Genomic DNA, 16,961 nt, shown 5'->3' with positions numbered 1-16,961 from the left:
TGTGGGATCTTAATTCCCCAACCAGGGATTAAACCCACACCTTGAGTGCAGAGTCCTAACCACTGGACTGCCAGGGACTTCCCAAAAGAAATACTTAAATGCCCCTTTCTTTCTTTTTCTCTGGTTACAAGTCCAGCTATTCTGATTTTTCTATTGCAGGTTTAGCTGCAATTTTACAAACTTACAACAATGATAAATTAATATTTATTAGACACATTACCAGGATATTTAATTTCTTTTCCTAATTGTGCTGTCCTAGGTGGTTCTGTAGTTGTTTATTCCAGCTGGTGCATTCTGCAGGATGGGGCTGAATAAGAAACACCTGCCAAAAAAAAAAAGAAACACCTGCAAAGTTTCACAACGAGTAAGCTTTATGTTGTTGAAGACCTATTGAGTAAAACCCCATCTGGTAGAACTACCCTTTAGAAACTAATATTTTAGGAGTGACCCTGGGCAATCAAAACCTAAAACTTCTTTATTCCGGTGGATATGGTAAAGCCACTTCATAGATTACAGTGGGTTTATTCGGTTCCTCCTGTTTAAATTCTCAAATGTTCCAATAATAAATTCTTAAGCAAGGTGAAAATAAATGTGATTATATATACATTTGAAGAAAACAAGGGAAATGCAAAGGGGAAACAATTGATTTAATATAATCAGATTTTTAAACTCTTTAAAAGCAATTTAATAGACATGCTTATTAATGTCTAGTGTGCAACAAAATACTATTTAATTTTTTAGTAACTGCAAGTCTATGCAATTACCTCAGAGATCCACATATTTACCTAGAATTTAACTTAAAAGGAATTATAGACTGTCTTCAAGAAGAAAACTTCCTCTTCACTGGAAAGACATGTAAAGAATTGCTTAGCAGTTGAAGAAATAAAAATTGCATTTTGGAAGCTTGCTAGATTAAAAAAAATTGTATCCTTTAAGTAGCTTTTATGAGCTTCCCTTGTGTCTCAGCTGGTAAAGAATCTGCCTGTAATGCAGGAGACCTGGGTTCAATCCCTGGGTCAGGAAGATCCCTGGAGGATGAAATGGCAACCCACTCCAGTATTCTTGTCTGGGAAATCCCATGCACAGAGGAGCCCGGCGGGGCCATGGGGTTGCAAAGAGCTGGACAGCACCCAGTGACTAAGCATGCCTGTCTGCTTTGAGGTTTATAGAGAATTCCTTCAAACAGTGTTCACCTGGAACTCCCCTGGCAGTCCAGTGTTAAGACTTCACCTTCCAATGCAGGTGCTGCAGGTTTGATTCCTGAATAGGAAGCTAAGATCCTATATGTCTTGTTATCAAAAAACCAAAACATAAAAAACAGAAGCAATATTGTAATAAATAAAGATTTTTAAAATTTATATATATAATTAAATAATGTTCACCTGATTCCACCAGTCTTCTTAAATTGATTTTCTAAACTTCTCAAGACAAATGAAATGGGTCTCCTTCCTCACAACTTCTTCCAAAATGTAATCCACATTTTGGTTAGTTAAGCAAGACAGCTGAAGAGAATTCTGATTTCCATCACTAGCCTCTAAAACATTAACCAGAACATCAAATGAAGATGTCAGAGTAGATTTTTCAGATTTCCACTTAAGATTTGCTAAACATCAAGAAGCTAATGGAAATTACAAAACAGGATGTTAAATGATCCGCTGAAATGTCTCCATTGTAAAGATAAGGATAATCAGGGTCAGAGAAGTTAAGTAACCTGCCCAAGGTATCACAGCTAATAACTGGGACAAGAAACCATTTCTTCTCATGTCAACACCTTATTTTTAAAAGTGAGGAAGTTGAGCCCCAGAGGAAAAACTTGCTATCATTTACTGATCACTTACCATGTACCAAGTGCTATATACTTCATTTAAAATCCTAACAACTTTGAGGATTGTATTATAAGGTTGCTCCAACTCTAAAGCTTATGCTTATGCTTTTAAACAGCACACTACACTAAGTATTGCTTTCCTCATCTTTGATTTTAGAATGAGAGCTTTCCAGTCTCACATGTGTTTATTTATGTTCTAGTCTGTTAGATTTAATAATGTAATTATTTTTGCTGGTTATTTATGTCCCACTAGAATGCAAGCTTAAAGAAACCATTTCACCTCCTCTGAAATTTTCAAAGAGTATGTATTCTATAAATAGTGCTAATATTCTCTCTTTTCCGGTTATCGCAGTGTGGGGAACCATGAGCAGCAAAGTCTCCCGCGACACCCTCTACTAGGTGGTGCGGGAAGTCCTGCACCGGAACCAGCGCAAGCGCATGAAGTTTTTGGAGACTGTGGAGCTTCAGATCAGCCTGAAGAACTATGACCCTCAGAAGGACAAACGCTTCTCGGGCACCATCAGGCTTAAGTCCACTCCCTGCCCCAAGTTCTCCGTGTGTGTCTTGGGGGACCAGCAGCATTGTGAGCATTGTGATGAGGCCAAGGCTGTGGATATCCCCCACATGGACATTGAGGCGCTGAAGAAACTCAACAAGAATAAGAAACTGGTCAAGAAGCTGGCCAAGAAACACGATGCCTTTTTGGCTTCAGAGTCTCTGATCAAGCAGATCCCCTGAATTCTGGGCCCAGGCCTGAACAAGGCTGGCAAGTTCCCTTCTTTGCTGACCCACAATGAGAACATGGTGGCCAAAGTTGATGAAGTGAAGTCCACGATCAAGTTCCAGATGAAGACGGTGCTGTGTCTGGCAGTGGCTGTTGGCCACGTGGAGATGACAGATGATGAGCTTGTGTACAACATCCACTTAGCTGTCAACTTCCTGGTGTCATTGCTCAAGAAAAATTGGCAGAACATCAGGGCCTTGTACATTAAGAGCACCATGGGCAAGCCCCAGCGTCTGTACTAAGGCATAGCTTAATAAACCATACTAAACCATCAAAAAAAAAAAATGGTGCTAATATTCTAATATTTAATTGCAACAGTGAATGTTACTGAGCACTTACTATAGCTAAGCATTGTAACATGCTTATCCCATTATCCCATTTAATCCTCTCAACAATTTAATCCATGTCACTCACTTTGTTCAATAATGACTCAGCTCTAAAAAAAAACAACAAACTCAGCTCTGCTTCTAGTACACCTGTTAGTCGTACAATAATATAATTTTTTGCCTTCATTTCTCAACCTCTATAAACTCCATTTTTATCTCATTCTCTGATTATAATCCATTACTTATCTTGTTAAAAGTTTGTGTCCTCTGAATATTGTTATTTGTCTGCAATAGTGGAAGACTATCCATGCTTCTACAAAGAATCGAGTCCATCACCTACTTTCTCTTCCAAAAGGGGAACAGTATGTGAATTCCCAGAATCTTTGGATAGTTTGGCCAAACACGTCACCTCAGTGCCTTTTAGACTGTTAAGTCTTCTTTAAAAAAATTTTTTTTAATTTATTCCATTTGTATGTGGTGGGAGGCTCTGTTTATTTGAATCTATACCCTCATCTTACCTAGGAGTCAGTGTTTTGTTTTTTAATTTTGGTAGACACTGCTGACTTGGAAGAATATAGAGTCCGCCTGACTTTATTTAGTCAACAATCACCTACTTCTCCAATTTAAAACAATTCTCCTGCTTTATTTGCTTCTTAAAAGGAAGTGCAGTCACTCATTGGTGTCTGACTCTTTGCAACCCCATGGTCTGTAGCTGCCAGGCTCCTCTGTTCATGGAGATTCTCCAGGCAAGAATACTGGAGTGAGTCGCCATTTTCTTCTCCAGGAAATCTTTCTAAGCAGGGGTCGAACCCAGGTCTCCCGCATTGCAGACAGATTCTTTACAATCTGAGCCAAGGGAAGCCCCTGCTTCTTAGAGGTGATATTCGTTGTATACATAAGTCAAATTCATTTAAGGTTTCTTACTGGAAACTTTAAAAACAGGGAATGCCAAGGACTTGACTAGCTTCCTTCGAAGTATTTATTGCAGTCACATTCCTGACTTCCAGAAGAACTAATGCTGTGGTTTTCTAGAAACTTTAAAGCTGAGTGATTTTTTGGCAGGACTATCTTGAGACTGTTGCAGGAAGGGAGACCCCTTGCAGGACCCAATAAAGGCCCCCTCTCAGGCCCTTGAAATGGTCCCCCTTCCTACAACAAGACCACTAATTCTACTAAGATTTGTATTTACCATCTAACATTTATAGAAGTTTCACTCAGTTGTGTCTCACTCTTTGCAAGCCCACGGACTGAAGCCCACCAGGCTTCTCTGTCCATGGAATTCTCCAGGCAGGAATACTGGAGTGGTTAGCTATTCTCTTCTCCAGGGGATTTTCCTGACCCAAGGATGAAACTCTGATCTCATGCACGGCAGGCAGACTCTTTAACGCCTGAGCCATCAGGGAAGCCCAAAGAAGAAGCAAAAGGGTCAAAATGAAATCATTTGTGTGCTCACAGAACCCACATTCCACTACAACAAACTTAAGACTGAATTGCAGTTTCAACCCCTCCCAGAAATGTGACCTTTAAAATAACCAATCTAAAATGTACTCATCAACAGTAGCGAGGTAATCTGCATGATAAAGACCCCTGCCAGTCCTTTTCTTCCCCAAAAGAAGGTGGCCTAAAACTATCCTTTCTTTTCTTTGGCTAATACCTCCTTGGCTCACCCTCCTTCTGCCTATAAAAACCTTCCATTTTGTACAGCCCTTCAGACTGTCCTTCTGTTTACCAGTTGGGATGCTGCCAGATTCAAGTCATGGAATTGTCAATTAGATCTTTTACAAAGCTCAGCTGAATTTTAGTTTTTTTTTTTAACAGATTGGTGGCAAGACTGGATCTGAAGTGAACTTCCAAAGACAGTAAGAAACAGAGGTGCACCTCTGCAACTCTTTTGAGTTTGTGGTCTTTCTTGCCCTTTCCAGTGACCATCAGTCAGTTCCTCCCCATTGAGCTGCACTCTTGTTTTTTGCGTTCCTACTCCAGATCTCATTAGCTTTCCTTTACAGAACAGGTCAAGCTGGTAGAGGCTTCTGCCCTAGGCCAACCAAGCCTGTGGCCTTTCAGACAAAACTTCCCCAGGAAAACCCCAGCCCATAGATCCTTCCCCCAACTTAACATTGGGGACTTCTGATGGCAGCTGAGTTTTCCAGTTATTTGGAATCAATTCATAGCCCCCATTCCTTGAGGTCTGTTCGTTTGTTGCTTTCCCCAAACCAGACTTCCAAGGGAATTTTTGCTGGTTACTGGCCAGAGTCGGATTCGGTCCAGTGGAAGGCCTCAAGTAGCTGTTAAATAAAGGCTGGTTGCCAGTGGGAGTCTTGGAAGTACTCAGAAGCTGATTAGTTGGACTCTGAAACACCCAAACACAGGGCTAAATGAAATGTGGTCCTTTATAGACAAAGAAAAGACCCTGATGCTGGGGAAGATTGAGGGCAGGAGGAGAAGGGGACGACAGAGGATGAGATGGTTGGATGGCATCACCGACTCAATGGACATGGGTTTGGGTGGACTCCGGGAGTTGGTGATGGACAGGGAGGCCTGGCGTGCTGCGGTTCATGGCGTCGCAAGGCGTCAGACACGACTGAGCGACTGAACGGAGCGATAGTCAAAGAGTTGAATGAGCCACCTTCCAGGATACTTGCTTATCTTATGTTTAAGAACTATGCTCCTGGAAGGTGCAGATATTTATCAAAGTTTTACTAAAAATAACCTATAATTGCAATGACCATTATGAGGAATGTTCCAAATACATAAAATCATTTTAAAATAGCCTCATTGAAATATTTGTTGCAAAAGGCTAGTGCAAAATTAAACACCAAAGGTATCTAAAAACACCACCTAGGCCACACCCATTATAACCTCAGAGGGCTTCATCATCAAAACAATGGCCCCCAAATTTTCAATTGTAATCAACTAGAACACTGGGAAAAACTGTCCTCAAAAGCCCTATGTAAATTCTTTAGGATCAATTGAAAAGGCCCTATATGGGTCCCTTTCAGAACCTATGAAACTCATTAAAAAACTTCTGGCAAGCTGGTATGTATTTTCTCAAACAGCTGAGGGGAAACAAAATTAAAATGGATGAGGTTATTCAATACCACCAGAAATATTTGTCCTGGATGAAGCCTGAGAATATACTTGAAAGGACTTGATAACTTTAGTATTAAAAATTTGGCCAAATGGGAGAAGCTGATGTTCGGGCCCTGCTAGGCATTTTATTTGGCCTTCTCTTCTAAGGTAACTGTACCCAAAGGGAAAAAGCCATTCCAACTATAGGTGAATGGGTGTGTCAGTCCTTTCTGGTAATCCTAAACGCACCGCACACCCCTCCCCTCCCCCCCCCCCCCCCCCCCCCCCGCCCCCGGCCCCAACTCATCTTAAAATGCTTGTAGACATTGTGACATTGTCCTATAGATAGGCCCAAACTCCACCTTGTAGGATACTTAGATACTTTGTGTCTTTGCGATATAGATTTTAGGTCCCATTTTTCCTTAGGACCTAAAAACCATACTTTGTGATGCAAATGTCAGGGAGGTAATTCTCATCAAAAGGGAGAAAGGTCATTTTACAAAAAACTTGTGACTTTTACACAAAAACTATGAGGTCTCTGTGACCATGGGTATTTATGTTTATACATGTCATAAATGTGTGACATTCTCTACATCTGGATGGTATTACCAAAATTAATTTGTAAAGTGCTCTATTTGACTATTTGATTGGCTTAAAAATAAGTGTGTATACATGTATGTATATATCAGTCAGTCAGTTCAGTCGCTTAGTCGTGTCTGACTCTTTGCGACCCCATGAATCGCAGCGTGCCAGGCTTCCCTGTCCATCACCAACTCCTGGAGTTCACTCAAACCCATTTCCATTGAGTCGGTGATGCCATCCAGCCATCTCATCTTCTGTCGTCACTTTCTCCTCCTGCCCCCAATCCCTCCCAGCATCAGGGTCTTTTCCAATGACTCAACTCTTCACATGAGGTGGCCAAAGTACTGGAGTTTCATCTTCAGCATCAGTTCTTCCAGTAAACACCCAGGACTGATCTCCTTTAGGATGGACTGGTTGGATCTCCTTGCAGTCCAAGGGACTCTCAAGAGTCTTCTCCAACACCACACTTCCAAAGCATCAATTTTTCGGTGCTCAGCTTTCTTCACAGTCCAACTCTCACATCCATACATGACTACTGGAAAAACCATAGCCTTGACTAGGCGGACCTTTATAGACAAATTAATGTCTCTGTTTTTTAATATGCTATCTAGGTTGGTCACAACTTTCCTTCCAAGGAGTAAGAGTCTTTTAATTTCATAGCTGCAATCACCATCTGCAGTGATTTTGGAGTCCAAAAAAATAAAGTCTGACACTGTTTTCACTGTCTCCCCATCTATTTCCCAAGAAGTGATGGGACCAGATGCCATGATCTTTCTAATGTTGAGCTATAAGCCAACTTTTTCACTCTCCTTTCACTTTCATCAAGAGGCTTTTTAGTTCCTCTTCACTTTCTGCCGTAAGGGTGGTGTCATCTGCATATCTGAGTTTATTGATATTTCTCCCGGCAATCTTGATTCCAGCTTGTGCTTCTTCCAGCCCAGCGTTTCTCATGATGTACTCTGCATATAAGTTAAATAAGCAGGGTGACAATATACAGCCTTGATGTACTCCTTTTCCTATTTGGAACCAGTCTGTTGTTCCATGTCCAGTTCTAACTGTTGCTTCCTGACCTGCACATAGGTTTCTGGAGAGACAGGTCAGGTGGTCTGGTATTCCCATCTCCTTCAGAATTTTCCAGTTTATTGTGAGTATGTATATATACATATGTATAATAATATATAATTTACATATAGCTAAAATAAAGATTGGATAATCGAAAACTCAGAAATATATTAATAAAAACTAACCCTAGGTGCTTTCCAGGTTTGTGTGATCTAAGATAAATAAAAGCTAGTTTAAATTCACTGGTGTAATTAAAACAGGCATGTTTGTAGAGTAAGCAGCATCAAGTATAAAACTTTTTATTTTACCTGGAGTAACTGATCAGGTAGGTTCATGTTGTCTCTGTTAAAATTTTGTCAACAGGAAAGTAATTGAAGTATGACTGTTGGGAGCAAGTAATAGACGTAAGATTAAAAGGTTTTAGGTGAACTCTTTAGCAGTAATTATACTTTACGTGTCCTTAAAATATTTTCCCAAATCTCTTTGGTAACTAGAAACTTTAAGGATTTTATAGGTTAAATAACAGAGGTTTACTGAATATCTGGATCATTTCCAAATGGAATAAAATACTGATACTTTAATTACAAAATACACGTTCAACTACTTTCGGCTACCTACTACAGAAAATCTAAAGAAAAAGAAGCACATGATTCTAAAAATTAAAGTTTCCAAGTGTTAAAAATTATATAAAAAATTATAATTAATGCATGTAATTAAGACAACTAGAAGAGTTCAGCTCTGTATGTAAGGACACTATGATGTATTTTTGTTTAAGGATAAGTTTGAGGAATAAAGATGCATCTTTGTTGAAGGAAATGAGAGTAATTTTGTCTAAATTAGATCTTCTGATTATTTCAGAAGAGAGTAAGAGAGAATCTTCCCTTGTATAAACAAATTGGCTAAAACTGAACTATAAAGGTTTTTAAATTATGCTCAATATTAGTAGTATAGTTACATAAAACTAAACTTGATTTCATCTGATAAAAGGATGTTTTATTACTACTTTGGCCAAATAGATAATTAAGTATTGTTTCACAATGATCTGTGGTTCTATTTAGTCAAGTGTACAAACTTTTGTTAATCAGACAGCTTCCCCAAATCAAATGCTATATATAGTTCTTTTAATCTCTAGTTATATTTGAGATTTCTCAGGGGGCCCCTGAAAAAGCTCCTATAATTTATTCTCTCACCTCATAAAAAGGGAGATGTTATACTAATTCAGGCTTACATGAAATGTTAAATTACATAGCTAAGTAACATTAAGCCTTCTTTATGTTATATCTGTATAGATATGGTACAGTTCAGTCACTCAGTCGTGTCTGACTCTGTGACCCCATGGACTGCAGCACACCAGACTTCCCTGTCCATCACCAACTCCTGGAGCTTGCTTAAACTCATGTCCATTGAGTCAGTGATGCCATCCAACCATCTCATCCTGTTGTCCCCTTCTCCTCCTGCCTTCAATCTTACTCAGCATCAGGGTTTTTCAAATGAGTCAGTTCTTCGCATCAGGTGGCCAAAGTACTGGAGTTTCAGCTTCAGCATCAGTCCTTCCAATAAACACCCAGGACTGATCTCCTTTAGGATGGACTGGTTGGATGTCCTTGCAGTCCAAGGGACTCTCAAGAGTCTTCTCTAACCACAGTTCAACAGCATCAATTCTTCGGCACTCAGCTTTCTTTATAGTCTAACTCTCACATCCATACATGACTACTGGGAAAACCATAGCTATGACTAGATGGACCTTTGTTGGCAATTGATGTCTCTGTTTTTTAATATGCTGTCTAGGTTGGTCAGAAATTTTCTTCCAAGGAGCAAACGTTTTAATTTCATGGCTGCAGTCACCATCTGCAGTGATTTTGGAGCCCTCCAAAATAAAGTCTCTCAGTTTCCATTGTTTCCCTATCTACTGAAGTATTCCAGAAACTGAATGAAATTCCTGTAAAGTCTGACTATGTCCTGGCATGATGCTGTCTGCCCCCAAAATTGAGGCTCACACTAAAAGGACTGAACTTGAGTATCAGGGAAACGCCCTCGCTGCAAAGGCAGTAGCAACAGGGCCTGTCAAGATTGTGGCACACGTGGATGAGGTCCATTCTACTTCGGCATTAACAAGGGAGGCCAGTGATAGGGCCATAAAACCTGGATTACCGTTCTGGATTGTGTCCTGCCAGTATGGGTAACGTTATGAAGTACATTTTCTAAAATCTACTGCTTTTATGGCTGTGTTAGAATTCATGGAATCCTATGGAAAAGAGGGGGGAAAATAACAGGTTTTGTTTTCTTGAAGAGCAAAGGAAATTAAAAGAAAAATAATCTATTCTCCTTGTAAAAGGACACAACTAGCAAGATTTTCACTGGAATACCATGTTTGAGAGAAATATACGTAGTCTTATATAATCAGAGAGCCTCAAGAAACTTGCTTGGGCAAGCTAATATTTTACTAACAAAACAACCTTAATAAAAAAAAACTTATATGGTCAATCACTGTTTCTTGCTGCACGTGTATAAATAATCAGGCTGAAGTTAATACAAATTTAGCTTTACTCTAATTACCTATAGTAAAAAATGGGGGTAATTACAGAGAGAAAAATTATGTTTGTTCCTTTATAGATAGTAGGCTCTAATTTTGCTAACAGTCTTTGAGGTGTTATACAGCTATAGACTGGACTCCCCTGGCCTATAGTATTGCCTATGGTCTTGCTGACTGTTCATAACACCACCTTTGGGAAACATAAACTCACTCCACATGAGATAATCATGGTCAGACCAATGTCTATTGGTATACCACCTTCTGCTGATCCTTTGTAGTCTCCCGCTAGTATGACCATCTATTGTGTTACTCTGAAGCCTATTACCAACAGGTTAAAGAAGCTTTCCCTGATTTCCGATTTAGGGAAACCTTATTGGTCACTGTCTGGAGCCCAGTGACTGGAATAACTCTGGAGACGTCATCAGAAGAAAACTGCCCTCGAGTTCCATTGAAAGCGAACTTACCAAGTGCTCTGGCCACTCACTCTGCTGCAAAACTAGAAGGCAGTGAACCTTGTATATCTATATCATATAGCTAAAGGAGACTCCAACTGACTTTTGGTCCTGTACAAACCCTGGAGACCTCCAAATCAAGTTGACAAGGATGACACTGTGGTGACAAGTGGACATGGATGACAAGTGAACATCGATGTAGACTGCTTCCATCCAAGATGCCAGACAGGGCAAGACTTCCCATTTCAGCTGAACTCAAAACCGGTTTTTCTCTTTCCTTTATCCTGGCACTGACCTGGAAAGATAATTCCATCAGCCACAGCTTCTGGGCCATTGCAAAGGAAGGTAATCTTTAGAATTTATAAAAACTTCTTACTTCAGGCTAGGGGGAAAAAATTAATTGACTCCTGGCTTTAAACAGGCAAATGAAACAATTCTTGCAGATGAATCTATTCACAATGCCACCTTAGCGACAGGATTTATTTTTTGGGTGATTGTCATCTCCTTGGGCCATGAAGGCCCAGGTGGCTGGTGCACAGCCGGGCGGTGACACTTAGTAATCTAACTATGGCTCTAACTGTTCTTGAAAGGGCCTACCAGGAGGCACTTAGTGGTTCAGGGTTTGCTTTCTTTGGCAGGTCCCTACTTCCTGGTTAGGAATAAATGCAAATGAGGCTATGATCAGGAACTTCTCCTTAACTTTTGAAATCCAAAAGTTAAGAAATCTGCAAGAAATCCACTGCTAAGCAGTAGCTTCCCAGTAAAGATCCTTGGACTCTGGTGGAGATTGTTCTCGATAATAGAGTAGCCCTCAATTATTCTCTTGCCAAGATAGGATGCGTTTGCGCTGTGGCTAACACCACCTCTTGTACGTGAATTAACACTTCCAAGGGAGTTAAACTTAAGTGACATATCATTAAAGAAGCCACCTGGCTTAAGATGACTCTGAATGGGGTCTTTCTTTGATTGGTTTGGGTCTTAGAGACCATAGCTTCAAAGCGCACTCCAAACACTGGAAATTATCCTACTTACCATAATGATAATAATCCCCATTGGTGTTTTGTATCCTCTCAAAGGTTTTAATGCATATTTGCAGCTACTAACCTCCATGTGAAATATCTCCCTAAGACGATAACAACAGAAAAGGAACAAAGATAGTAACTAATATAACAATTATGAACCTGGACCTGTGAAATGTCACAATGTCACAGGGCTTAAGCAAAAATATCATGACCCATGGATGCAGAGCAGTGGCTGAGAGGGGCACTAATGCCTTATTTTTTTTTTTTTTTTCAGTTGGAGGCTAATTACTTTTTTTTTTTTTAAATCACATCTCAGTTATGCTGAGAGTATGATCAAAAGGGGGTAGTTGTTAAAGAAGCAAATGCAAAATGGAGTCATCTGTTTCTCCTTACCCACTACAACAAACCAGGACTTAATTGTTGTTCCAACTTCTCCCAGGAATGACAGTTTATTTAACAATGGTTAAAGACATGAAAGGGCTTCCCAGGTGCCTGAGTGGGTAAAGAATCTGCCTGCAATGCAAGAGACACAAGAGATGCGGGTTTGATCCCTGGTTCGGGAAGATCCCCTGGAGGAGGGCATGGCAGCCCACTCTAGTATTCTTGCCTGCAGAATCCCATGGACAGAGGAGCCTGGCGAGCTGCAGTCCATGGGGTTGCAGAGAGTTGGAAACAACTGAAGCGACTGAGCACAGCAGAGCACAAAGACATGAAAGCGGAATGTCTAAGACTGCTATGTACCATAATACCATCAAGATCATTTTTCATTGCACAAAACCTTCAGCTCCATCTATCCTGATTACACAAATATTCCAAATGTCTTGCAATTACACGCTACAAAACAGAAATTAATTTACTCAAAAAGATTTTTCTTCCAAATATTAGATTTACTGACTCGTGTAATTCTATCTTCACGGTAAAGGATGGTTGATAGTTGAATTAATTATCTAACATTAAATTCAAATATATGCATGGTTCTTAAACATTAACATGCATCAGGATTCACCAGAAGGATGGTTAAAATCAGACTGTTGGAACTCTCACTTGTAATCAAGATCAAGTAACAAAGACCAGATTTACTCTCTCACCTAAAAAAAAAAAAAAAGACAACATTTATGAAACAAGGGTTTTCAAGATACTGGACACCGAACAATGAAAGGAAAATAATTCCTGAAAGACAGAAAACAAAGTCTGAATCTGAGACTGCCCCAGTTTACTGCCTTGTTGAGTGTTTCCAGGCCACACACAGCACAGGAGGGGGAACAGAGGAGTAGGCTGGCAAACTCCTGAAGCTAAAAGTCTGAGGAAATCAAACTTTAAGGCAGACAGGAAAGAGCACAGAAAAAAAACCTTGTACACAAAGAGATCTGCAGAGGGCTCCCCAAAGAACTCATATGCTTAAGAGCTAAATACCCAAAGCCAAAGAGTGACTCATCAAATGATTAAAGAAAACACTGCCTGTTCCCATCAGCCAGATTAAAAAAACACACACACAATTCATGGGATGGTGAGTAGAGTACTCAAGGTCTCTCAGTAGTGAAGAAGAATTAGTTCTATACTGAACACTACTTCAAACCTACCTAACACGTGCTCGCTTCGGCAGCACATATACTAAAATTGGAACGATACAGAGAAGATTAGCATGGCCCAAACCTACCTAACAAGTCATAAAAGACCTGAAAGGACCAATTGTTTCCAAATAGCTTAACTACATATGTGCTCCGCTGAGTCTGACTCTGCGATACCATGGACCATAGCCCACCAGGCTCCTCTGTCCCTTAGGCTTTCCAGGCAAGAATACTGGGATGGACTGTTATTTCCTACTCCAGAGGATCTTCCCGACCCAGGGATCGAATCTGCATCTCCTGCATCTCCTCACTGACAGACGAATTTTTCACTACTGAGCCACTTGGGAAGCTTAACTGCATCCTAGAGCAAAGCTCAAAAAATTTCTAAGAACACAAAAATATCCACATCCAACAAAGTAAAATTCTGGCATCTAACCTAAGATTATTCAGCATACAAAGAAGCAGAGACACATGACCCATAATAATGAGGCAGTTCATCAGAATGAACTCAACTAACAGAGATGTTATCTTAAGTACGGACATAGAAGACAAAAGAAAGACATAAATCAAGCTTCCAGAAATCAAAACTACAATGTCCGAGATGAAAAATATACTAGGTAGAGTTAACAGCAGGTTAAACAATATAAAAGAGAAAATTAAAGGCATAGAAATATGAAAGTATCCAAAATGAAACACAGAGAAAGAAGAGTAAAACAAAAACATAAGCATCAGTGAACTATGATAATCTCAAACAGACTAATACATGAATAACTGAAGTTCCTGAAAGATGGGAAGAGATAGAAAAAATACTTGAAGAAATAGTGGCCAAAAGTTTTCCACATTTGATTACAACAATAAAACCACATGAGCCATGCTATGTAGGGCCACCCAAGATGGACAGATCATGGTGGAGAATTCTGACAATATGTGGTCCACTGGAGAAGGAAATTGGCAAACCACTTCAATATTCTTGCCCCGAGAATCCCATGAACAATATGAAAAGGCAAAAAGATAGGACACCAGAAGATGAGCCCCCGGGTTGGTAGATGTCCAGTATGTTACTAGGGAAGAATGGAGAAATAGCTCCAGAATGAATGAAGAGGCTGGTCCAAAGTAGAAATGACTCTCGGTTGTGGATGTGTCTACTGGTGAAAGTAAAGTCCGATGCTGTAAAGAACAATATTGCATAGGAACCTGGAATGTTAGGTCCATGAATCAAGGTAAACTGGGTGTGGTCAAGCAGGAGACGGCAAGAGTGAACATCAACATCTTAGTTCATAGCAATCAATGAACTAAAATGGACAGAAATGGGCAAGTTTAATTCAGATGACCATTATATCTAGTACTGTGGGCAAGAGTCCCTTAGAAGAAATGGAGTAGCCCTCAGAGTTAACAAAAGAGTACAAAATGCAGTACTTGGGTGCAATCTCAAAACAAAAGAATGATCTCGGTTTGCTTCCAAGGCAAACCATTCAATTTTCTTGCGCTCCAAAATCACTATGGATAGTGACTACAGCCAAGAAATTAAAAGATATTTGCTCCTTGGAGGAAAAGCTATGACAAACCTAGACAGCATATTAAAAAGCAGAGACATCACTTTGCTGACAAAGGTCTGTCTAGTCAAAGCTATGCTTTTTCCAGTAGTCATGAACAGATATGATAGTTGGACAACAGAGAAGACTGGGCACCAAAGAATTGATGTTTTTGAATTGTGGTGCTGGAAAGGACTTGAAAGTTCCTTGGACAGCAAGGAGATCCAACCAGTCAATGCTAAAGGAAATCAACCCTGAATATTCATTGGCAGGACTGATGCTGAAGCTGAAGCTCCAATACTTTGGACACCTGATGTGAAGAGCCAACTCTCTGGAAAAGACTCTGATGCTGGGAAAGATTGAGGGCAAGAAAAGGGGGCAACAGAGGATGAGATAGTTGAACAGCATCACTGACTCAATGGACATGAATTTGAGCAAACTCCAGCAGAGAAAAGAGAAGCCTGGCATGCTGCAGTTCATGGGATTGCAAATAGTCAGACACAGCTTAGTGACTGAACAACAACAAGTAAAACCATATATTCAGGAAGTTCCATTGACCCCGCACAAGAAATCTGAATAAAACTACATCAAAGCAAAAGAAGCTAAGGAAAAAGACTTATTAACTATACAGAAACAAAGATAAAGATGATATATTTCTCGGGACGTCCTTGGCAGTCCACTGGTTAAGACTCCGAGCTTCCAGGACTTCTCTAGTGGTACAGTATATAAGAAGCTGCCTGCAAATGCAGGGACATGGGTTCAATACCTGGTCTGAAAAGATATATGCTACAGATTAATTATGCTACTGAGCCTGTGAGCTGCAACTACTGAAGCCTGAGTGCCTAGAGCCTGTGCTCCACAAGAAAAGCCACCACAGTGAGAAGCCCGTGCACCGCAATAGAGTAGCCCACACTTATCACAACTAGAGAAAGCCCACACAAAGCAACGAAGACCCAATGCAGTCAAATAAATAAATAAATGAAAAAGACTCTGAGCTTCCAATGTAGAGGGTGGGGATTTGATTTCTGGTCAGGGAACTAAGATCCCACATTCTATATGGTGCAGCCAAAAAATGTTTAATTAATTTAAAAAAATTTAAAAGATGACATATTTCTCACTGGAGATAATGCAAGCAGGAAGACAGTAGAGAAACATTTTAAAATAATGGAAGAGAAAAAAGGAAAGCCTAGAAATCTATATCGAGCAAAAAAAATCATTACAAAAGAAGGTAAAATATATTTTCAGATATAAATATGCACTACAAGGAATGTTAAAGAAAGTTCTTCAGGCAAAAGGAAAATGACACCATAAATATCTACTACACAAAAAGACCTACACAAATATATACCATAAATATCTACACAAGGCATAAAGAGCACCAGAAAAGGTTAAGTGTAACAGCATATACGTAAGAATGTTTTGTCTTACTATTAACACTTAAAAAAAATAAAACTATTTAAACAAAAATAACAATAAGGTATTGTGGTATTTGTAACATGTACAAAAATAAAATTCATGAACAGTAATATCACAAAGGCTGGAAAGAGCCAAACAGAAGTATACTATTACAACATGCGTATCCTGTATGTGACGTAGCATAATGTCACTCGAGGGGAGACTCATAAGTTACAAATGCATACTGTTAAATTTTTTTTTTTGCCTTTGCAAGGTCTTTGTTGCTGCGCTCAGAGTTTCTCTAGTTGCTGCAAGTAGAAACTCCTCTCCGTTGTGTTGTGGGAGCTTCTCATTGTGGTGGCTTTTCTTGTTTCAGAGCACGGGCTATAGACACACGGGCTTCAGTAGTTGCAGCTTGCAGGCTCAGGAGCTGTGACTTGTGGGCTCCAGAGCACAGGCTCATTAGTTATGGCACATGCGGTTAGTTGCTTCAAGACAGGTGGGATCTTCCCTGACCACGGATTAAACCCATCACGCCTGCATTAGCAGGCACATTCTTGACCATTGGACCACCAGGGAAGCCCCAATACTATAAATCTTAAAGCAACTACACTGTAATAAAAATAAAGAGAGTTATATCTAATAATCCCACAAAAAAGATAAAATAAATAGTCCATTAATTCAAAAGAAGAAAAAAAGGAAAACAAGAGCAGATAAGACAAATAGAAAACAAATAGCAAGATAATAGATTCAAATGTAACCATAGCAATAATTAGTAATTGTAAATGCTGTAATTATACCAACTAAAAAA

At 39.8% G+C, this 16,961-nt stretch overlaps 2 pseudogenes; both read left to right on the top strand.

Annotated features, from left to right (window-relative positions):
• Positions 1-2,188: 2,188 nt before the first annotated feature.
• Positions 2,189-2,894, top strand: LOC122682585 (annotated as a pseudogene).
• A 10,348-nt stretch (positions 2,895-13,242) lies between these two features.
• LOC122683360 lies at positions 13,243-13,304 on the top strand (annotated as a pseudogene).
• Positions 13,305-16,961: the final 3,657 nt, after the last annotated feature.

This window comes from Cervus elaphus, chromosome 24, assembly GCF_910594005.1.
Source record: "Cervus elaphus chromosome 24, mCerEla1.1, whole genome shotgun sequence".
In the NCBI taxonomy this organism is placed as follows: Eukaryota; Metazoa; Chordata; class Mammalia; order Artiodactyla; family Cervidae; genus Cervus; species Cervus elaphus.
The sequence above is the reverse complement of the archived record's forward strand: the minus strand, read 5'-3'. Positions and strand labels throughout refer to the sequence as shown.